This window comes from Molossus molossus, unplaced genomic scaffold, assembly GCF_014108415.1.
Source record: "Molossus molossus isolate mMolMol1 unplaced genomic scaffold, mMolMol1.p scaffold_m16_p_10, whole genome shotgun sequence".
In the NCBI taxonomy this organism is placed as follows: domain Eukaryota; kingdom Metazoa; phylum Chordata; class Mammalia; order Chiroptera; family Molossidae; genus Molossus; species Molossus molossus.
In genome coordinates this window covers 25,302,512-25,322,433 of record NW_023425345.1, presented here as the reverse complement: position 1 = coordinate 25,322,433, position 19,922 = coordinate 25,302,512, and the positions used below count along the sequence as shown (strand labels likewise).

Genomic DNA, 19,922 nt, shown 5'->3' with positions numbered 1-19,922 from the left:
GAGAAGGAGGCCGCGCGGCCGCCTCCTCGGGCAGCCCGGCTCCTCCCAGCGGCGCCCGCGGAACCTGCCTCGGAGTCGCCGAACTCGGGAACGGAACGTGACCCGACCCCTCCCCGCGCCGCCCGAACGAGGCGCGGAGCCGCGCTCCGGGCGCGGGCGGCCGCGGGATGGGCGGGCGGGCGCGCGGCCCCGCCCGGCGCCCACCGCCCTGCCCTCGCCTGTCTCCTCCTTTCCCCGGGGCTCCGCTGAGTTCATTCACTGGGATTGGTTTCAAGTGACGCCATCTCTTTATTTTTAAACCAATGACCTCATCCGCGCTTGAAGTTTCCTGACCAGCGACTCTTTCTCTTTCCCCCCAACCCCCCACCCCACCCCCCGCCTTTTCCCCTCTTTCTGTGTATCACTGTTTGGGGGGCTCTAGACAGTTTTAAACGATTATTATCACCTATCCTTCCCCCCTCCCTCCACGTTCCCCACGCGGCCCCCCACCCTCACCTCCCCAACTTCTTCACCCCTTTCAACATTGTTTTTTCAAGGCTGACTGGGGGGTGGGTGAAGAAAATTTGCAAACGTCTCCTTTCTTCCTAAGCCTCCCGCCCCCGCCCACCCCTCAGAGAAGGAGAAGATAATATAGTGAAAAGACGACGAGGAGCGCGACGGGACGGACGCGAGCGGGAGCGCTGCCGCCCTCCCGGCTCTGCGGCGGCGCCTCGCAAGTCCGGGAGGCGAGGGGGGACCGAGGGGCGAAGCCGTGACAACTTTCGCTTCCCCCAGAGGGAGTCGGGAGGTCGGCGGCCCCAAAAGTAAGTGGCCTCGGGCCGGCCGCGCGGACTGTGCCGGCGGGAGGGTGCGGGGCTCGGGACGCCCTCCCGCGCCGGCAGCATGGACGCCCCGCGGCTCGCCCGGCTCCGGGTGCCCGGCTCCCGCCCCGCCAGCTCTGCCTGCCCGGCGTCCGGGCCACCCTTTCGGAAGGCAGGGTGGGGGGGCCGCGGCCCAGAGCCACCGGAGCGATTGAAGCGGGGGTGTAGGCCTGGCTGGGGGCCGGCCGAGCGGGCAGGGGGCGGGCGGCCGGCCGCGGGGTCTCGCTCCGTGCGGCCCGGCGGCCGGGTCCCGCCGCGAGGAGCCGCCACCGCGGGACGCGGCACTTTCGCGGGCGAAGCTGCTTACTTCCAGGCGCGTCTGTTACACAACACGCCTGCCAAGTGGGGCCCCGGCCTGACTGTTCCCATTATCCCCAATTCGCCTTCGGTGTAGCAGTGAGGCCACCTGGGTGGTGACGGCGTTGCTTTCTTAAACCCAACTAGCCTACCAACAGCTCAGTTTTTCATACTGGGGCCCGAGTCGCGATGTTGGGGGACCCAGTGCGCCAATGACTTCCTCGTTCACGCTATATAAAACGTGAGAAATGAAAAGAAAGCCCGGGGAGACAACCGAGGGTCTATTTATCATGTGTGGTTTCATGTTATAAAACACCAGGGAGGAAAATATTTAGGCAAAATGGGGATTTATTTCCTAAAACACATACACACACACACACACACACACACCCTCACCCCCCCCACCCCCGATAATTAACTTGAAAAAATATAATTAGATCTTAAAATGAATGGGTACTGCAAAATTCTAAAAGAAGATTATTAAACGTTAGCTGCAGAGATCCTGAAGTCATAGGTGTCACAAATTGTTCGGAGAAAGCACACCTCTGACCAGCATGTGATGAATAAAGTGGAGAGGAAAAACCTGTTGCATAATCTCATTTGCCGTGGGGTGTGCTGTGCCGGCCCCCGTGAACGAAGGGGAAGTGAGTTAAGAAGCAGGGTTTTAAAAACTCAAGTTTTTATTTACCCAGTCCTCTGGCTGCCCCTTCTGCTTTAAAAGACTATAAGTAAACACTCTGCTCTTACAAGGGAACCAAACCTATCAAACCTGTTTAGAAAATGACCAGGTATGTTTCTTTTCTTTCGTGTGTGTGTGTGAAATTTACCATCCACAAAAGACCTTATGACTATTATTTGGGGAACTTAGACTGTCAGAAAAAATGCCTCCTTATGTCTCTCATTTTATGAGGCTGATTGAGAGTGCACATAGGTGACAACTGTTTCTTCTCAAAGGGTTTATACAATTTTAAACTCTATCAAGAAAAGAGATTTTTAAAGTTAAGGTAAATTTTTAAAAGAAAAGAATTCTTACCAGTCGAGTTACTTTTTAATTTACTTTTCCTTGAGAATCATGTATATTGGTAGCCACACAGCTTGGGAGACAGTAATTCATTAATTGAGATTTGTGGAGTTCTGTGTTTGGTGAAGGCAGGAACCTGGAGCAGTAAATTGAAAAACTGAGAATTTATGGCTGTATGTAGGTTTTTTAGTCAAAATGTGACTAGGCATTGTGAAGGGAAAAAAAAAAAAGTTGTAGAATTTATTGTGAAGACTGTGTGGAAGATTGCTGTTAAAATTTGTGTGTGTGTGTGGGGGGGTGTTAATATTTGACATTTTATGTAAAAATTTGAACTAAATAACACCAGCCCAAAATTTGGTTTTTATGTAAACTCATTTGTTCTTATCAAGGTTCCACATGGGGGGAAATTAAAAATTAGTTTCTTCTTAATTCTGCTGGTAATATGGTGACTAGTGTATGAAAAAAGTCAGTTCAAGCATTATAAACCTACATTCAAATGTAAACTGAGTACCTGTGAAGTAAAAATAGTTATGTAAAACTGAGGATTAGGGGTCTCTGGCCAAAAGCTTAATGGCAGTAACTGAAAAGGGGGCAAAAGAGAAGCTCCTGTTAACCCAGTTCTTTTTCTTACACATTTAAACCTATTTTTGAAAGTGAAGCAGAGATGAGGTCTGAGGTGGGTGTAGAGTTTAGACAGGGGTCAGAAAGGCCAGGGTTGATGTATGAGTTTGTTTTGATGTTATTTTCTATAAATGTCTGTATTGGGAATTTAATTCCATAGAGCTTTTGGTCTACGGGATTATGTATTGATGAGGCTGATTTACATAGCTGTCCAATGGTCATTTTTTCAACCAATCGTAATATCCTACTAAATATAATTTGCTGGAATTACCACAATGTAATTTCTCCTAGAAACCCAACTTTTCCTTGAATATCTTTTTAAAAAGTGGTGTTTTCTAGCCTGTGTTATTTAGACTAAATATTTCTCTGGACATTTAATGTTTTTAAAATGCCTTGCATTCTCAAGCAAATAGTACTTTAAATTGAAGAAGTAAATTAATATAGGAAAGCTGACTTGGATCAGAACCCCAAGGAAAGGGAGAAAATAAATCAAGGAAACAGAAACCAGATTTTATAACAAATTTTAACAGACTGAAAAAAAAAAAAAAAAACTAGTTAAAAGGGCTTCATAGGAAAAATCACAGTTGATGCACTTAAAAAAAAATTACATCAGAATTTAAAACCAAAACAGATATTCACCATCATAAAAGAAAATGTTACTAATGTTGGCTTAAGTAAAAACATAATTAAGAAATTAAATCTTGCCCAAAGCCACATATGATATATTCCAAAGCCAGATGTCATTTTTTTCTTGATTTTCTTGTGTTGTATGTAATCTGATATTTTTGTACATTTCATTAGCCTGGGTGATCAAGGGTTGGCCATGTGAAGGGATGAGGTTCATGAAAGGTTGCTGGAGTTAAAGAAGCAGGCTCCGGCTTTAATAAGAGGCCATTCTCATGCACAGACTAAGAGAGACTTTGAAATTTAATCAAATAAATGATTGGGGGAAGCAAGAGTAGCTCAGTAAGAAATATCTAAGGCAGATTACCAAAGACAGGTACAAAGAAATATAAAAACTTTCCAGGGATATGGTCAGTAAAGAAGGACATGGAATACATCTTGGCATGCAAGGAAAAAGGCATAAAGGGAGAAAATACCCTCCTGTACCTCAGCAACATGAAGAAGATAATGAAACTTCACCTCTTTCTTAACTGGGGTTAGATAGGTATCACCAGAAAGTCACAAGATGTATTACATAAACATTTTAATCTTGGGGGAGGAAGGATGGATAAAATACATTATGAGTGTAAGTTATAATTATATGAGCATGTAAAATTTGAAACTGCCAAAGACAAATTTAAAATAGAGGGGAACCCACTGCAATATCAATCGAACTATTGGAAAGGGAGGGATAGATTGTAAAAAGTTGAAGCTAAGAATTTATTTCTAAATTAACTACAGATAAAAGTCAATCAGACAAAACACTTAGTAATGGTATACAATTTACATATACTGAGGTGGATGCCAAAAGTTGGGGACATGCCTTTAATAAGGAGCGATTATAAGAATTTTATGGGAGTATGTACATATGCAAAGATAAACCAGTTATCAGGCAGAAAGGAAGTGCCAAATTCATGGTATAAAAAAGGGCATTGGAGGATTAGGGGAGGTAATCTTCAGAGAGATAATAGAATTTGACTCTAGTTTTAAAGGATCCTTAACGTGTATGAAGGAAAGGAAGTGGGGATGTCAAAGAAGGAGGCCATTCATCCATCTCTTTTTTCAGCACATTTATTTGGATTCTGTTATGTGCCAGACCTGTTTTAGGAACTGGGCATAGAGTAGAAAATAACAATTTTTTGGCCCTATGGAATTTACATTCTAGTGGGAGAAGATGAAGACAGTAAAGAAGCAAACATTACATGGAAAACCTGATGTCAAGTCTTGATGTTTTGTGAAGATAATGACCAGGGTTAGGAAATTATAGAGGGCTAGGTGCAGTCCCACTTATTCTGTGAATAACTATTTGCCCATAGTATCCTGATAAATAATGTTAATGATATAACTTAATATTTATTGCAGTCCAAACCAATTTGAATAGAAGTCTACACATTAAATTCATCTTTGGCCAATTTTTTAAAAAAGAAACCTACATAATGTTTTGTTTTGTTTTTTTTAAAGATTGAAGCATGGAAGCTTTTGAGTTTTTTTTTTTTTTTTTTATCCTCACCTGAGGATATTTTTCCATTTTTTGTTCAGATAGAGTGGGAGGGAGAGAGAGGAAGGGAGAGAGAGACAGAAACATCGATGTGAAGGGACACATCGAGTGGCTGCCACCCGCACGACCAACCAGGGCCGGGGACAAACTGCAACCGAAGTACATGCCCTTAGCGGGAACCGAACCCGGGTCTCTCCAGACTGCAGGCCGACGCTCTAACCGCTGAGCCAAACCGGCCAGGGCGCTTTTGAGTTTTTAACTCATTACAATTTATCTTTTTTTTTTTTTTTTGCTGCCATTTGCTAAAAATCTCATGTTTTTACAGTAAGGTAAATATCATTGTTTATAATTTACTTAGGATTGTGATATATTAGGCTGTATACTTATGTGAGATTCTTCATTAGGAACAATGTCACAATAGTGTTATAAAGTGAAGCTAAATTCCAGGGACAGTTTGTGTTGATGGTACCTTGTATGACAGCATAGGAAACAAAAGATGTACCACAGTATAAGTAAGCTATTGAGCTTTATTACCAGATAGGTAAAATAGGTTAAAGGATGACCCCTCCCTGGGTCTTGTCCACATGATATGGGAATCAAAAAGTAAATTTGGACTGTGTTGTATTTCGTGTGCTTAATTATGTCTCCTTGAAGATTTGTAGGGGAGTTAGTGGTCTCTGGAAATGCTATCTTAAACTTGGAATTTTTACTCTCTTTCTGCAAATAGTAGAAACCTGAAGCAGAGTGTCAGTTCTGAAATGGGGAATTCTGGATTCTTACTGCAGGTGTCTGACTGTCAGGTTTTGTTGTTGAGAAGATGTCCTTTTTAGTATCAACTAAAAATTTCTTGATGACTATTCCTTGTTTTTGGACACATTTATGAAGTACTTCTCAAGCATTATTCAAGAAATATGTTCCCTCTCCTCCATTCTTTCTGAAATTTTAAACATAAAAAAATTATAGGTAAAATTGAGGTAAAGAATTCCAAAAAGAAATTCTTTTATATTAAGTGTGTATATCTACAGAACCAAATGTTTCAAAACTTTTACTGTAATGCACCTAACCAGTTTTCATCTACAGAACATTCTGATGCACTTGAGTAAGCTTGTGGAAAAGAAAATTTTCAGAGGAGATAGGAAATTCTTCACCATTTCCTTGATTTTCTTCTTTTACTTAAAAAAATTTTTTTTCTTTATTGATTTTAGAGAGAGAGGAAGGAATAGAGAGCGTGAGATAGATACACGATGAGAGAGAACATCGAATGGCTGCCTCCTGCACGCCCCGCACTGGGGACTGGGCCCACAACCTGGGCATGATGTACTCTGACTGGGAATCGAACCAGCGACCTCTTGTGCATGAATCGGCGCTCAACCACTGAGTCACAACACCCAGGCATGACATGTACTCTTCAAAAATATTTGTGAAGGACAGTAGAACTCAGATTAGTTTCAGTGTCGTGGTGAGAAGTAGGGCAAACTGATTTTCAGAAAAAAGATGCACCATAAATTGTAATGGTATATGGCAAGGTAATTAATATTAAATATATTTATTCATCCCCTTAAAATTAATGTGGAGAGACATATGTAGAGAAGTATATGCTACTTATTGTTTGCATTGTATAAATTTAAATAAAACTAGCCCTGGCCTGGTGGCTCAATTGGTTGGAGTACCATCCTGTAGACCAAAAGGTTTCAGGTTGGTTCCTGGGCACATATAGGAGGCAACTGATTGATGTTTCTCTCTCTCTTCCTTCCTCTTTCTCTAAAATCAATAAACATTTCCTTGGGTGAGGATTAAAAAACAAAATAAAACAAACTCATTCTAATATAACCTGGTAGAGTTGGCTTTTCATAAATGTTTGCTGAATAAATTGAATTAATTCTCACAACTGTTACTTTTGATTGTGAGCCCATTACATCTCTAGCTGAAAGTACTGGTTTTTGAGCTTTGAGTTGAAACTTGAAGGGGGTTGGTTGCCTTGTTGAAGCCGTATGTTCGCTCTGGAACCTGGACCCTGACCTCCAGCTTGCCTGACCCTGTGGCTGAGCTGACCTGATCTTTTCTGAAATGGAAGGTGGTGGTTTCCTATCAACTTTTTCTAAGCAGCTGAGCTGTGTCCTCTTCTTGTTACTTCTCAGAATACTGAAGTGTCACCAGCCTAGCCTATTTTGTAGTGGATTTCTTTTGTTATTTTTTGATTGTTGTTTGGTTGAGGGAGAAGCACATTCTTTAGGAAGATAGTTCTTGACTTTGTTTTGTAAACTGTGCATAGCATATTAAGCATGGTATTATTTCCTCTTCCTAGCTTTTACTAAAAATCTTGTGTTTCTTGAAAATGAACTAGTAAGAATAATATTTTGATGATACAAACCAACTAAAAACTAACAAAGACTTCTTTGGGGAGAAAATCAGGAAATTAGAATATGGAGTGTATATTAGATGGTATTTAAGAATTATAACCATAGCCCTGGCCAGTTTTTCTCAGTGGTTATAGCGTCGGCCTGCTGATCAGATAGTTCTGGGTTTGGTTCCTGCTAAGGACACATACCTTGGTTGCAGTTTGTCCCCAGCCCTGGTTGGGGTCATGTGGGTGGCAGCCACTCAGTGTGTCTCTCTCACATCTTGATGTTTCTGTCTCTCTCTTCCTCCCTGCCTCCCTCCCACTCTATCTGAGGATAAATCAAAATGTGTCCTCAGGTGAAAGGATTTAAAAAAAAACAAAAAAGAATTAAAACCATAAAGTTTTTTTTCCCCTCTTCTTCGATTTTAGAGAGAGAGAAAGGGAGAGGGAGAGAGAGACAGAAACATCGATGAGAGAGAACATCAATTAGCCATTTCCTGCATGCCCCCCCACTGAGGACACAACCTGGGCATGTGCCCTGACCTCTTGGTGCATGGGTTGATGCTCAACCACTGAGCCACACCAGCCGGACTAAAGTTTTTATCTATATTAATGGTATTGTAGTGATGTTAAGACATTCTCAGATGTTAAAGGTACATATGGAAGTATTTATAGATAAAATGAAATCATGACTAATTTTTGTTTTTAAAAACTTCAGAGTAATTGAGGTCTATCCCGATGGGGTTTTTTCTGTAGACCTGCGTCTTTGGAAATGCCTCATAGAGGAAATATGTTGCTTCCTTTATTCACAGAACTAAGTGTTAGATCTGTGGGAAGGAACTACAAGACAGAGCTGCTAAAACTATGAAAGACCTAATCTAATTTTTTTTTGGTCTTAGGTATTTGTATATTCTGGCGATCTACTATTCTAGGGAGTGATAGATAGCTTGGGAGTGAATATGATTTAAACTTACTCATGCTTAGAGGGTGTGTGAAATTGAGAAGCCAGGCTGATCCATCTACTCTGACCCTAACTGTGGTAGTAAAGTAAATTGCATGAAGAAATAGGGTCCCAACGATACAGGTGGGGAATTGTTGAAGTATGTCCATATTCAAGTGTAGCTCAAAGAAGGTCAACTAAAAGAACTGTGGACTGACTGAAATGACAACTGGATTGAGCCAAAAAGGAGATTAAGGAGTCAAACTCTGGAGAAACTAAGGCAGTGTGTGGAAGGACTCAGAACATGTGAAATTCCTTAAATAAAAATTTATTAACTTTAAATAATTGTGCCTATGTTACAGATAATAAAAACCATTTATACTTTTTGTAAAAAAATAAATAAATGAAAAATAAAAACTTCAGAGTAGGCACAAACACAGAAATGGGAAATAAAATAATACAAATCTTTTATTATTGTTGAAGCTGGGTAATGGGTACATTGCAATTTGTTACTATTTTCTGCACTTTGTATATATTTGGTCATAATTAGTTAAACTATATAGTTAAACTATACATTACCAATTATAATTGTAGGAGAAGACATTTAATATAGTAAATTATGTGGTTGGACAGTTGAGCTAATTGGCTAATCAAAAATCTCTACTTTGTATTTTCTATGAGTTATGCTTTTGGTAATAATTTTTTAAGAAGGGAGAATTTTGTAAAAATAGGATAAGAAGAAGTGCTTAAAACTTAATTTGGAATTCTTATAATAATATACCTGTAGTTTATTAATTGCTTTATCATATTTTGTTTTGATCCATTTTACAGATGAGGAAACTAAGGCCTTAGAGAGACTAAGTGATTTATCCAAAGCAGTAAGAAGTGCCAGAACTGGAGCCAAGCTCTTTTGATTCATTTTCAGGTACCCATTCTCTTATATACATGTATTTATAAGTGCTCTTCTTTAACCAGTGGTTTTCAAACATTATGGTGCTCTTAAAAATTGTTGAGGGCCCCAAAGATGTTTTGTTTATGTGGACTATGTCTATCAACATATAACATACTGAGAAATGTTTAAAATGTTTATTCATTTAAAAATAATAAACTCTCCCTGGCTGGTTCAGTGGTTAGAGCATCGGCCTGAGGACCAATGAGTTGTGGGTTTGATTCTGGTCAAGGGCACGTACCTTGGTTGCAGTTCATCCCGGCCCTGGTCAGGTTGTGTGACATCGAGGCAACCAGTCGATGTGGCTCTATCACATCAATGTTTCTCTCTGTCTCTGTCTCTGTCTCTCCCCCCCCCCCCCATTCTAATGATAAATAGAATAATATCCTCAGGTGAGGAATAAAAAAAATAATAATGAAAATAATAAGCTCATTAAAGGTTAACATAAATAACATACTTTTATGAAAAATATATTTCAAAACAATATACAGTGAGAAGTGAGACATTATTTTACATTTAGCCACTTTCTTTAATGTATAGCTTAATAGAAGACAAGATGGATTTTCAGTACTGCTTTTATATTCAGTCTGTTGTGATATGTTGTTTGTTTGAATGAAGTATATAAAGAAAACCCAACTGTACACAGATACATAGTTGAAAAAGGGTGGCTAGAGTATTTCAATGTCTTTTCATGTAATCGTGAATATTCTTTTATTATATCAAAACTCAAAAAGTGATAGATTCTTTTTTTTAATGGTCTTCTGTTTATCTTTTTTTAAAAGATGTTTTTATTGATTTAAAAAAATGTTTTTTTCTTTATTGATTTTAGAGAGGGAGAGAGAGCTAGAAACATGGATGTGAGAGAACATCAACTGGCTGCCTCCTACATGCCCCCCACTGGGGATCAGGCCCACAACCTGGGCATATGCCTTGACCAGGAATCAAACCAGCGACCTCTTGGTGCATGTGTTGACACTCAACTGCTGAGCCACACCAGACGGGCTTATGGATTTTTAAAGGGAGAGTAAGGAAGAGGGAAAGAGATATAGAAACGTTGATGAGAGACACATTGATTGGCTGCCTCCTGCACTTATCTTCAGATAGAGTGGGAGGGAGCGAGGGAGAGAGAGAGAGAGAAACATCGATGTGAGAGAGACACATTGAGTGGTTGCCACCCCAACTGGGTCCAGGGACAAACTGCAACCAAGGTACATGTCCTTAGCGGGAACCGAACCTGGGCGTCTCTGGTCCATGGGCCGACGCTCTAACTGCTGAGCCTAACCGGCCAGGGTGCTCATACAATAATTTACAAATCACATTAACATCAAAAAGTCTTTAAGAATTGGGAAGCAGTCAGGATTTTGGTGTTGAGTTCAAGTTTTCCAAAATTCTATTTTTTTTCCTCAAAAGCTCAAATTTTGTCATTGGCAACAGATATTGTCAGTTTTCCCTTGAAGTGTCAGGCTCTGTTCATTTTAGAGAAAATGTTTGCCCAATATCTGAGACTAAATAAACTATAAGTTGTCTGCCAGTCATTCTCTGAAGCAAAAGTGGTATTTTATGAAAAAAGTGTGTAGTTTAGCTCACAACTCAAACAATGTGCTTATATGCTTTTCCTTAAGACAGTTTTATATTAGGTATGTAGCAGAAGAGATTTTTGTGTACCTCCCATTTTATCACACAGAATGTTAAAAAGACCAAGTTCTCAAGGGTGAAATTTAATAACTTTTATTTTATCAAAAACATTGTTAAGATAAACTGGCTTTTAAAAATGATTGGTAGACAGGAATATAATTATTACTGGTACAGTTTTGTACCCCTACCTTGATTCATGCTCAAATGCCTGCATTTTGTCCACCATTGCTTTTATACCATTAGAGCAGATAATCAATGTGGTTGTTTCAGGATAAATCATGAGCTTCAATAGTTATTTCATACTTTGAGTAATTCAGCAGCACTTGTATTTGTTGCCAAGCATTCACATAAAAGAAGACCTTCTTCGATAGTTAGTTGGCTTGGATACTGGAATAATACAACCAAAACAGTAAGTCCACCCACATCTATGGATATTTCCACTTATAAAGTGAAAGTACTGTCCTTAAGGCGAGATACTAACTTGTAGTTCATGTTAACAGTGAAATAATTTAATTTGATGAGATACTGCATTGTTGATAATAGCATTGCCATGATTTCTTTTCATTCAGCAGACATTCGTTTCAGCCATAAAAAGCGTTATTGGTTTCTCAGCTATTGTGTGCACTGCTGAAACTAGTGTAAGTCTGATCATTTACCCTGTATGATGCTTTAGTGGCTTTTTCATTTCTAATTTGAGAATAATCTTTTGCTCTTACAGAGCTGATCGTGTCAGTGTTTAAAACATTCAATTTCTTTATTTAAAAAAACCTCACCCAAGGGCATGCTTATTGATTTTAGAGAGGGGGGAAGGGAAAGAAGGAAGGAGGGAGGGAGGGAGAGAGAGAGACAGACAGACAGACAGACAGACAGAGAGACAGAGAGGGAGGGGGAGAAACATCGATCATTGTCTTCCTGTATGTGCCTCGATTCGGAGATCAAACCCGCAACCTAGGTATGTGCCCTGACTGGGAATCAAACTCACAACCTTTCCGTTCATGGGATGACTGAGCCACACTGAACCGGGGCTCAGTTTCTTTTTCTTTAAACTTAATGAATTCATTTGATGATAATGAGGAATGATGGTATAGCAGATATAATCAAAGATTGCTGTGCCTAGGAAATAGAAATACCCAGCACACTGAGTTAGTTTCTTTTAAAAATACATATTTATACCTTAAATTTGCTACCTTAGAAATTTCTAAAAAACACAAGAATGTACAAGCATATGTTTTATTAGTTGCCAGAGTGATACATTATCACCACACACCATGTATCCTCTGGATTCTCTATTGTATGCTCATGAGAGACTGAGCGAAAAAGGCAATAACATTGTTGTATTACTAAGATAATTTTGACATTGTGAATTTCCTGAACCAGTCTTAGGGACCTCCCACCAGGGGTCTCTGGATCGCACTTTGAAAATGATGATATAAACTAGTGCGGTGACTTAATATATTTTTAGAGCAGTTTAGTATAGAAATCTATATTAATAAAGTAATGTTTTCATTTTATCTGATTAATTTGCAAGGAAGGTGGGAATATGCTAATGTGTGGGTGGAACCTTGTGACCCAGAGACCCTAATGGGTAGAAGGTCATAAAGCACTGAGCCTACATATATACATACAAAATATAATGTTCATACTCATTTATATCAGGGTTACTTAACCTTATTTTCCTTGAATGACAACAGGGGAGAGAAATCAATATACTGAAGCCGAGAACGGATGCCCATGGCAGTTGTTTGTTCCTTCCAGCTAGGGAGGCTGTTGACCTTTTTCTCTGAGGAAGCTGAGGGATTACAAGACATGGGGTTAGAAAGAAGAAATTATGAAAGAGGGGGAAATGAAGTAGATATTAGTGGTTGTGGGAACAGCAATAGGCAGAATGAGGCTGTGAACTGAGAGTGGAGATAAGCATTGAGGGCAGAGAGGAAGATGGGTAACCTGCGCTCTCCCATCCGCTGGACCAAGGAAGAACAGGTCCTGGGAAAGGTACAGAGATGGGTGTAACAGGAGTGATGGAGATGAACATTATTTGAAAGATTTTCATCAAAATATGGTTAAAATAACTCTTTCAATAACAGTATTGGATAGTCTGACTTTTAATGTCTTACCAGTATTCAAATTGTTGTTATAACCTATGGGAGAAGACTGCAATGCCATGAGTCTGGTGGAGTGCTGGTAAATCTCTCAGCTTTGGTTATAAGCATCAATATATGAGAATATTGACTGGGCCAGGTTTAGGGGCTGTAAATTCAAGAATGAAATTTTAACACTTTATGTTTTACTAACAGAGAGTTATGATTAAAGGAGACAGGAGAGTTTTTAGTTCAAAAAGATATCATTTATCAGTTAATGTGGTACTTAATTCTAAAAAGGATTTGAGATGGCAGAAGGAATGATCAAAGTCAGTAATCAAAAATAAACATGATTCTAAATGATGTTTTTTCCCTAGTGTTTTCTCTACTGATGACATTTATGTTAACAGGGTCATATAGTTGAGGTACTTTAACTATAAAGTATTTAAACTGGTCTCTGTCAGCTGTGCAGGAGAAATATAATCCTGTCAGTTTTTTTTTTGTTTTGTTTTGTTTTTATCCTCACCTGAGGACATTTTTCCATTTTTTGTTCAGACAGAGTGGGAGGGAAGGAGGGAGAGAGAGAGAAAGAAAGAAACAGAAACATCGACGCAAAAGGGACACATCGAGCGGCTGCCACCTGCACAACCCAACCAGACCAGGGACAAACTGCAACCGAGGCACATGCCCCCAGCGGGAACCGAACCCGGGTCTCCCTGGACCGCAGGCCGACACTCTCACCGCTGAGCCAAACCGGCCAGGGCTCCTGTCAGTTTTTAGTTGCATGCAGTATAAACAATGTATGTGTGTAAATTGGGCAGGACAATCATAGCATGCCACAGAATATGTTTTTTTAAAAAATTCAGGACTGCTTTCAACTGTAGTTAACAGAAAGTTGCCAGCAGAGGCTTAAACTATGAGCTATTTGTTTATGCTGCTAAGAGAAGTTTAGAGGTAGGTGGTCTCATGGTTGGTCCAGCTGCTCAGCATTGTCCCCAGGTTCTCTCCATTCTTTGATTCTGCTGTCCTTTATGTGTTCACTTATTGCCACCAGGTCACAAAATGGCTGCCTCAGCTTTAGGTATCACATCCCTTTTCAAGGCAAGAAGGAGGAAGGGGACAGATAGATCAAGTAGTCTTTCCTCTTGTGATTGCGTAACAGAGAACAAAATCTTTCTCAGAAGCGTCCATTCAGTTTTCTCTTTACTATCATTTGCTTGAACTATTTTACAAGACTGCTCCCACGAACAGGAGAGACTAGGGAAGTAAGTGTATGGTTAGGAGACTGGGGTTATCATGGTTGGTGTAACATGCATCATGTATCATTTCCTGGGCTTATATTGCTTGTTGCCCAGGCAAAACTGGGATTCTGTTAGCAAGGTAGAGAGGGAAGAAATGTCTTTTGGGTAGCTGGCTAATTGTGTGCCTGTCACAAATGTGCAGAGAGGGGAGCACAAGAGGTATTAAGTAATTTGATAAAACAACTTTTCTTTAGCCTGGAGACTGTTTTAAGTGTTCCTCAGAAACAAGGCCATACCCATTTTCTTTCTTATTTTGGTGGAAGATTATACAGACCTGTATCCCCAATAGTTGTAGAGCTGATTTAGAGACAGCTAGGTCTGTTTTCTGAACTGTGAAATATTGTATTAGATCATCTATGAGGTAACTTCCAGTTCTAAAACTCTTCCCTTTTTCTCCCCCTGTCTTCTGACAATTTTATGTTTTATTAGAAGCTATAAAAATGTTTTTTTTGTTGTTGTTCAGATAGAGTGGGAGGGAGAGAGAGGGAGAGAGAGAGAGAGAGAAACATCGACGTGAAAGGGACATACCGAGTGGCTGCCACCTGTACGACCAACCAGGGCCAGGGACAAACTGCAACCGAGGTACGTGCCCTTAGCGGAAACCAAACCCGGGTCTCTCTGGACCGCAGGCCGATGCTCTAACAGCTGAGCCAAACTGGCCAGGGCTGTGTGGTGTTTTTTAATGATTATTTTAATTTATTTTATTTTATGTGCCTCAGGTGTGAAACACCTCTGGTCACCAACACAAGCATCAAGCCAGGATGAACTAATGACTTGATTTTTAGTCATTTTGATAGCTGGGTAGTATCTTTAATAAATATCTTAATGGTATAGAAGGTTAAAGCTAGAATTAGGTTTTGGCTTTTTGGCAGTTACTCATATTCTGCCCCAAATTTTCATTGAAAGTGGAAAACTAATTGCATTTCTATTTTAATAGGAGATCAAAATACCCTTAGTACAGTGTTCTGAGAAAATGCCCCCATCCCAACAGAGGAGGTGTATTGTTAAAAACTGTTGTTAAGCCCTGGCCAGTTTGGCTCAGCGGTTGGAGTGTTGGCCCGTGGACCAAAGAGTTGCCGGCTTGATTTGGGTCAAGGGCACGTACCTCGGTTGCAGTTTGGTCCCGGCCCTGGTTGGGGTCTTGTGGGAGACAACCAATTGGTGTCTCTCTCATGTCGATATTTCTCTCTCTCTCCCCCTCCCACTCTGTCTGAAAATAAAAAATGGAAAAATATCCTCGGGTAAGGATTAAAAACAAAACAAAAAAACTGTTGTTAAGTACTACTGTTAAAAACCTGGTAGAACACACCCTTTTGACATTTGTTCTTATTTGTTAATAGTGTTCACTCTGCATGTTTGCCCTAGATAAAATTAAAGGACAACTAAATGTTTCCCTTCATGTATTGTGGCAACTAAACTTGACTTGAATGAAGCAGAACCTTAAAATGGGATTTTCCTTGTGTTACAGTGAGAGAGCAGTGATCTGTTTCTTTCTGTGAAGATTATATGAAGTTAGATATACAGTGTGTTGAAAATCATATTCCCACTTTAACAAACTACAATGCTTATAAAGGAGGTTGTTAAAACATTAACCTAAAACGTGTTAACCTTCTACTCAACAAAAGTCTTACTGAAGGATTACACTGCATTTTATTTGTGGCTTATCAGTATTGGGAGATCCTGGAGATAAACATTATTAATTATGGCACTTATGGAGCCAAAAGATATCTGTAATTTGGGGTGTATTTTTAAGAATAAAATGCATGTATGTACATTTAATAGCTGCTTTGAACAGTCTAGGGGTTGTGTCTAATTTCATTACCAAAGAATATCCAAATATCAGTTAGAAATGTCTCTTCTTCTGAAACCCTTTTATGTATGTAACTAAAACAATTGTTTTCATTTTTCATTATGTGAATGACTAAGAGCCTTGTTAATGTAAATATTCAGGGAGCTTGATTTTATAGCTTTTGGTTTCATAGCCAACAATAAAAATTATGTACAGTGGAAAACCCCTTCTTTTGTCTATAGTCCCAACTGAAAGACAGACTCAAGTGTTTTTTTTCTGGCAAATGAATGACCTGTGTGGCAGGATCTTAGATGCTGCCAGTGGTTATCTCATTATAGAATGTGATTAATGTGATGTTGGTTAAAAAGATACAGTATTTGGGGAGGGGGGGGATTTCCAAGTACCAAGTGTTAGGCAGTTTGTTATCCATTTGCCAGGAAAAAGTAGTTTTATACAAGTTTCAAATAGAAGTTATTGTGAAATCAGTAGAGATTTTTATTATAGAAATGACCTTAATTCAGTCATTAAAATGAGCACTTTGGCTTCTGTGTTTAGTAAGCTTTTTTCTGGATCAAAGATTCATTTTTTTGCCATTGGTCATCAGCATGTCATTGTAATCAGCATGCGAAAGTATTTACTGAGTGACTTCTAAGAGGAAGGTATTAGAAGGGATGCAGAGAAGTAAAGCATGCCACCTTTGTCATCAGGAGTTTATTGTTGCCAGTATCTCTTTCATGGTTTAAACAAATTACCATAAAAGACCCCTGATATTTTACCTTCAGGGTTCTTCAACTAGGGGTCCAGCATACTAGTCTCCACTCTCCTAGGCTGAGGGATAAAGTCCTGACCTGGCCATTTCACCTTCCCTCCTGTGATTGCAGACCTGTGTTGCTTACTCTAAGAGCAGTGTGCTAGCTGGCTGCTTCTGTAGGGTAGTTTGGGAGAAGGAAGACGGTGTCCTGGAGCAGATCGTGGCCGTTTATAGAGTATGAAAAGGTGGGAGGGACACAGCGAGAAAAAGTAAGAGACCTATTGCTGTTGTGTGTGTGTTTATTTTTATTGTGGTAAAAACAAATAACATAAAATTTACTATTTTAATCATTTTTATGTGTACAATTCAGTAGTGTTAACTGTATTCATATTTTTGTGGTACAGATTTTTTGAACTTTTTCATCTTGCAAATCTGAAGCTCTCTATGGGTTAAACAGCAAATCCCCTTTTCTCCCTCCCTCAAGCCCATTAATCACCATTCTGCATTCTGTTTCTATGAATTTGATTATTCTAGATACCTTCTATAAGTGGGATCATGTGTCTTTTTGTGATCCATTTCACTTAGTATAATGTCCTCAAGGTTCATCCATGTTAGGTCAATGTGACAGGAATTTTTTCCTTTTTAAGCTGAATAATATTGTGTTATCATTGTATGTAAAATCACATTCTGTTTATTCATTTGTCAATGGACATTTGGGTTGCGTTTGGCTGTTGTGAATAATGCTTCTATGAACATGGGTATACAGATATCTCTTGGAGACTCTGCTTTCAATTCTTTTGGGTATACACCCAGAAGTAGGATACCTGGATCATATGGTAGTTCTATTTTTAATGTTTGAGGAACCACCATACTATTTTGCATAGTGGTTGCAACTTTTACATTCCCACCAACAATGCACAAAGGTTATAATTTCTCCACATCCTTGCCAACATTTGTTACTTTCTAGGTTTATTTGCTTGTTTTTAAATCCTCACCCAAGGATTTGTTTTTATTGATTTTACAGAGAGAAGAAGGGAGGAGGAGAGAGAGAGAGAGAAACAAACATCTATGTGAGAGAGAAACATTGATTGGTTGCCTCCTGTACATGCCCCAACCGGGGATTGAATCTGCAACCTAGGTATGTGCCCTGACTGGGAACTGAACCCGCAGCCTTTTGGTGTATGGGATGATGCTCCAGCCAACTGACCCACCTAGCCACTGTTTGTTTTGTTTTGTTTTATCCTCACCCGAGGACATTTTCCATTTTTTGTTCAGGTAGAGTGGGAGGAAGAGAGAGAGAGAGAGAGAGAGAGAAACATCAATGTGAAAGGGACACATCGAGTGGCTGCCACCCGCATGACCAACCAGGGCCGAGGACAAACTGTAACCGAGGTACGCGCTCTTAGCGGGAACTGAACCCGAGTCTCTCTGGATCGCAGGCCTACGCTCTAACCGCTGAGCCAAACTGGCCAGGGCTGTTTGTTTTTAATAATGGCCATTATAACAGGTGTGAGGTGCTACCTCATTATAATTTTGATTTGCATTTCTCTGATGATTAGTGATGATGAACGTCTTTTCATATACTTGTTGGCCATTTGTGTTATCATCTTTGGAGAAATGTCTATTTAAGCCCTTTGACCATTTTGTAATCCGGTTGAGTTTTTGTTGTTGAGTTGTAAGAGGCAATTTTCCTTTTAAATATGAATACCAACTAAGAACTAGTCACAGATCAGGTGTGATGTAGTGCAGGGATAAAAAATGGAGTGGATACACTAACCGCAGAGTAGCCTCTCCCATCTTGTCATTACCAGTTCAGCTTGCTTAGTTGAGGGCTTTGTGCTCCAAAGAGAATTTGTGGCCTTCAGATTCATTTTCCTCTTCCTCTCTTTCCTCCTCATTACCTATAAAACCAAAGGGGTGGACAAGACGATAACCGAGGTATCTTCCAGTTCAAAAATTCTGAGTTTTGAGAGTATTACTTTTTACCAACTGACCCCTAGCATCTAAAATTTCTTTGGAACTTTAGTAGTATCTCATCACTAGACTGAGAAACCTTTGTATGGCTACTAAGAAGCACTCCACCAAAGCTCTGATGGACCTTTGGTTTTCTAACTTTTAAGCTTATTGATTTTTCTGCTGGTATCACCTTCAAATCCTAGACTGAAAGGTTAAATCTTTAATTGCTGCTATATACAAGTCCTTCAGTGGGTATGTCATGGAGTGGTAGAGCTTGTACTTTGCCCTGGAGATATAGAGCAGTTTTGTTTTGTTTATAACCTACTTACAGTCATGAGGAAATAGAAGTCAAAGTTCACTGGACAGTGTATTTGTTGTTTTAAATACATAGAACAGCCCTGGCCGGTTTGGCTCAGCGGTTACAGCGTCGGCCTGTGGTCCAGAGAGACCAGGGTTTGGTTCCCGCTAAGGGCGTGTGCCTCCATTGCGGTTTGTCCTCGGCCCTGGTTGGTCGTGCGGGTGGCAGCCACTCGATGTGTCCCTTTCGCGTCAATGTTTCTCTCTCTCTCTCTCTCTCTCTCTCTCTCTCTCTCTCTCTCTCTTCCTCTCTCTCCCTCTCTCTCCCTCCCTCTCCCTCCCACTCTATCTGAACAAAAAATGGAGAAATGTCCTCAGGTGAGGATAAAAATAAATAAATACATAGAACAAACAGAACAACCGGTTCAGATTCAGTGTATTTTTATTTCTATAAAACTAGCAATATTTTTGTGTTAAATGCCAGCTTTAAAGAAATATTGCACTGAAACAGACTCATAGAACAGATTGAGGGTTGCCAAGTAGGAGGGGGTTTGGGGGGTTGGGTGAAAAAGGTGAAGCAATTGAGAAGTACAAGTTGATAGTTAGAAGATAGTGACATGGATATAAAGCACAGCATAGGAAATGTAGTAAGTAATATTGTAATAACTGTGTATGGTGCCAGATGGGTACTAGACTTATGGGGGAGGGAATCACTTTGTAAATTATATAAATGTCTAACCACCATGCTGTACACCTGACACTAATATAAAATAATACTGAATGTTGCCTGGCTGAATGGTGGCTCAGTCGGTTGGAGCATAGTCTGTATACCAATAAAGGTTGTGGGTTTGATTCCCGATGAGGGCACATACCTAGGTTTGGGTTCAATCCCTGGTTGGGGCGTGTATGGGAAGCAACCGATTGA

The 19,922-nt window shown here is 40.0% G+C and overlaps 1 protein-coding gene and 1 non-coding gene across 7 annotated transcripts in view; both read left to right on the top strand.

Annotated features, from left to right (window-relative positions):
* Positions 1-19,922, top strand: part of DUSP16 (dual specificity phosphatase 16) — a 95,427-nt gene that overhangs the window by 17,086 nt on the left and 58,419 nt on the right. Inside the window, exons 1-4 of one of the 6 annotated variants that reach the window (XM_036250691.1) lie at positions 8,147-8,385; positions 9,073-9,166; positions 11,395-11,463; positions 16,875-17,013. The gene's annotated coding sequence lies outside the window, so the exon portion shown is untranslated. Of the gene's footprint in view, positions 1-693; positions 804-1,851; positions 1,946-8,146; positions 8,386-9,072; positions 9,167-11,394; positions 11,464-16,874; positions 17,014-19,922 lie in introns of those variants that run through there. The other 5 variants (XM_036250692.1, XM_036250688.1, XM_036250689.1 and 2 more) reach the window with 5 other exon arrangements.
* LOC118624873 lies at positions 8,024-8,154 on the top strand. The gene has a single exon (XR_004958534.1). It is a non-coding gene; the product is annotated as a small nucleolar RNA SNORA18 (small nucleolar RNA).